This window comes from Procambarus clarkii, chromosome 34, assembly GCF_040958095.1.
Source record: "Procambarus clarkii isolate CNS0578487 chromosome 34, FALCON_Pclarkii_2.0, whole genome shotgun sequence".
NCBI classification, from domain to species: domain Eukaryota; kingdom Metazoa; phylum Arthropoda; class Malacostraca; order Decapoda; family Cambaridae; genus Procambarus; species Procambarus clarkii.
The window spans coordinates 11,621,833-11,625,925 of record NC_091183.1 but is presented as its reverse complement, the minus strand read 5'-3'; positions in this window follow the sequence as shown (position 1 = coordinate 11,625,925).

Here is a 4,093-nt window from a genome sequence, read left to right as displayed (position 1 = left end):
GGGGGCTCAGCTGGTTGTGGTGGGCTCAGCTGGTTGTGGGGGGCTCAGCTGGTTGTGGGAAGCTCAGCTGGTTGTGGGGGGGGGCTCAGCTGGTTGTGGGGGGCTCAGCTGGTTGTGGGGGGTTCAGCTGGTTGTGGGGGGCTCAGCTGGTGGTGGAGGGGCTCAGCTAGTTGTGAGGGGGCTCATCTAGTTGTGGGGGGGCTCAGCTGGTTGTGGGGGGGCTCAGCTGGTGGTGGCGGGCTCAGCTAGTTGTGGGGGGCTCAGCTGGTTATTGGGGGCTCAGCTGGTTGTGGGGGACTCAGCTGGTTGTGGAGGGGGGGCTCAGCTGGTTATTGGGGGCTCACCTGGTTGTGGGGGGCTCAGCTGGATGTGAGGGGCTCAGCTGGTTGTGGAGGGGGGGCTCAGCTGGTTGAGGAGGGGGGCTCAGCTTGTTGTAAGGGGTACATGTTGGTTGTGGAGGGGGGCTCAGCTGGTTCTGAAGGGGGGCTCAGCTGGATGTGGAGGGGGTAGGCTGAGCTGGTTGTGGAGGGGGGCTGAGCTGGTAGTGGGGGGCTTAGCTGGTTGTGGAGGGGTGTTCAGTTGGTTGTGGATGGGGGGGGCTGAGCTAGTTGTGGAGGGGGGTCTGCTGGTTGTGGAGGGGAGGGCTCAGATGGTTGTGGGGCGGCTCAGCTGGTTGTGGGGGGCTCAGCTAGTTATGGGGGGGGGGGGCTCAGCTGGTTGTGGGGGCTCAGCTGGTTGTGGGGGTGCTCAGCTGGTTCTGGATAGGGGCTTAGCTGGTTTTGAGGGAGGCTCAGCTGGTTGTGAAGGGGGGGCTCAGCGGGTTGTGGAGGGCTCAGCTGGTTGTGGAATGGGGGCTCAGCTGGTTGTGGAGGGGGGGGGCTCAGGTGGTTGTGGGGGCTCAGCTAGTTTTAGAGAGGGGGCTCAGCTGGTTGTGGGTGGGCTTAGCTGGTTGTGGGGGACTCAGCTGGTTGTGGGGGGGCTCAGCTGGTTGTGGAGGGGGTCTCAGCTTGTTGCGGGGGGGGGGGGCTCAGCTGGTTGTGGGGGCTCAGCTGGTTGTGGGGGGCTCAGCTGGTTGTGGAGGGGGGCTCAGCTTGTTGTAAGGGGTACATGTTGGTGGTGGGGGGGCTCAGCTGGTTCTGGAAGGGGGCTCAGCTGGTTGTGGAGGGGGGAGGCTGAGCTGGTTGTGGAGGGGGCTGAGCTGGTAGTGGGGGGCTCAGCTGGTTGTGGAGGGGGTCTCAGCTTGTTGCGGGGGCTCAACTGGTTGTGGGGGGCTCAGCTGGTTGTGTGGGGGCTCAGATTGTTGTGGAAGGGGGGCTCACGTGGTGTTGGAGGCGGGCGCTCAGCTGGTTGTGTGGGGGCTCAGCTGGTTTTGGGGGGCTCAGCTGGTTGTGGGGGGCTCAGCTGTTTGTGGGGGGGGGGTCTCTGCTGGTTGTGTGGGGCTCAGCTGCTTGTGTGGGTCTCAGCTGGTTGTGTGGGTCAGCTGGTTGTACGGGGCTGAGCTGGTTGTGTGGGGGGCTGAGCTGGTTGTGTGGGGGGCTGAGCTGGTTGTGGGAGGCTCAGCTGGTTCTGGGGGGCTCATCTGGTTGTGGGGGGCTCAGCTGGTTGTGGGGGCTCAGCTTGTTGTGGAGGTGCTCAGCTGGTTGTGGGGGGGGCTCAGCTGGTTGTGGGGGCTCAGCTGGTTGTGGAGGTGCTCAGCTGGTTGTGGGGGCTCAGCTGGTTGTGGTGGGCTCAGCTGGTTGTGGGGGCTCAGCTGGTTGTGGTGGGCTCAGCTGGATATGGTGGGCTCAGCTGGTTGTGGGGGCTCAGCTTGTTGTGGAGGTGCTCAGCTGGTTGTAGGGGGGCTCAGCTGGTTGTGGGGGCTCAGCTGGTTGTGGTGGGCTCAGCTGGTTGTGGGGGCTCAGCTGGTTGTGGTGGGCTCACCTGGTTGTGGGGGGCTCAGCTGGTTGTGGGGGGCTCAGCTGGTTGTGGGGGCTCAGCTGGTTGTGGGGGGCTCAGCTGGTTGTGGGGGGCTCACCAGGTTGTGGGGGCTCAGCTGGTTGTGGGGGGCTCAGCTGGTTGTGGGGGCTCAGCTGGTTGTGGGGGGCTCAGCTGGTTGTGGGGGGGCTCAGCTGGTTGTGGGGGGCTCAGCTGGTTGTGGGGGCTCAGCTGGTTGTGGTGGGCTCAGCTGGTTGTGGGGGCTCAGCTGGTTGCGTTGGGCTCAGCTGGTTGTGGGGGCTCAGCTGGTTGTGGTGGGCTCAGCTGGTTGTGTTGGGCTCAGCTGGTTGTGGGGGGGCTCAGCTGGTTGTGGGGGGCTCAGCTGGTTGTGGGGGGCTCAGCTGGTTGTGGGGGCTCAGCTTGTTGTGGAGGTGCTCAGCTGGTTGTGGGGGGGGGCTCAGCTGGTTGTGGTGGGCTCAGCTGGTTGTGGGGGCTCAGCTGGTTGTGGTGGGCTCAGCTGGTTGTGGGGGCTCAGCTGGTTGTGGTGGACTCAGCTGGTTGTGGGGGCTCAGCTGGTTGTGGTGGGCTCAGCTGGTTGTGGTGGGCTCAGCTGGTTGTGGGGGCTCAGCTTGTTGTGGAGGTGCTCAGCTGATTGTGGGGGCTCAGCTGGTTGTGGTGGGCTCAGCTGATTGTGGTGGGCTCAGCTGGTTGTGGGGGGCTCAGCTGGTTGTGGGGAGCTCAGCTGGTTGTGGGAAGCTCAGCTGGTTGTGGGGGGGGGCTCAGCTGGTTGTGGGGGGTTCAGCTGGTTGTGGGGGGCTCAGCTGGTGGTGGAGGGGCTCAGCTAGTTGTGAGGGGGCTCATCTAGTTGTGGGGGGGCTCAGCTGGTTGTGGGGGGGCGCAGCTGGTGGTGGCGGGCTCAGCTAGTTGTGGGGGGCTCAGCTGGTTATTGGGGGCTCAGCTGGTTGTGGGGGCTCAGCTGGTTGTGGGGGACTCAGCTGGTTGTGGAGGGGGGGCTCAGCTGGTTTTGGGGGCTCACCTGGTTGTGGGGGGCTCAGCTGGTTGTGAGGGGCTCAGCTGGTTGTGGAGGGGGGCTCAGCTGGTTGAGGAGGGGGCTCAGATTGTTGTAAGGGGTACATGTTGGTTGTGGAGGGGGGCTCAGCTGGTTCTGGAGGGGGACTCAGCTGGATGTGGAGGGGGTAGGCTGAGCTGGTTGTGGAGGGGGGGCTGAGCTGGTAGTGGGGGGCTTAGCTGGTTGTGGAGGGGTGCTCAGCTGGTTGTGGATGAGGGGGGGCTGAGCTAGTTGTGGAGGAGGGGCCGAGCTGATTGTGGAGCGGGAGGCTGAGCTGGTTGTGGAGGGGGGTCTGCTGGTTGTGGAGGGGAGGGCTCAGATGGTTGTGGGGGGCTCAGCTGGTTGTGGGGGGCTCAGCTAGTTATGGGGGGGGCTCAGCTAGTTATGGGGGGGGGGCTCAGCTGGTTGTGGGGGCTCAGCTGGTTGTGGGGGTGCTCAGCTAGTTCTGGATAGGGGCTTAGCTGGTTTTGAGGGAGGCTCAGCTGGTTGTGAAGGGGGGGCTCAGCGGGTTGTGGAGGGCTCAGCTGGTTGTGGAATGGGGGCTCAGCTGGTTGTGGAGGGGGGCTCAGGTGGTTGTGGGGGCTCAGCTAGTTTTAGAGAGGGGGCTCAGCTGGTTATGGGTGGGCTTAGCTGGTTGTGGGGGACTCAGCTGGTTGTGGGGGGGCTCAGCTGGTTGTGGAGGGGGTCTCAGCTTGTTGCGGGGGGGGGGCTCAGCTGGTTGTGGGGGCTCAGCTGGTTGTGGGGGGCTCAGCTGGTTGTGGAGGGGGGCTCAGCTTGTTGTAAGGGGGTACATGTTGGTGGTGGGGGGGCTCAGCTGGTTCTGGAAGGGGGCTCAGCTGGTTGTGGAGGGGGGTGGCTGAGCTGGTTGTGGAGGGGGGCTGAGCTGGTAGTGGGGGACTCATCTGGTTGTGGAGGGGGTCTCAGCTTGTTGCGGGGGCTCAACTGGTTGTGGGGGGCTCAGCTGGTTGTGTGGGGGCTCAGATTGTTGTGGAAGGGGGGCTCACGTGGTGTTGGAGGCGGGCGCTCAGCTGGTTGTGTGGGGGCTCAGCTGGTTTTGGGGGGCTCAGCTGGTTGTGGGGGGCTCAGCTGTTTGTGGGGGGGGGCTCTGCT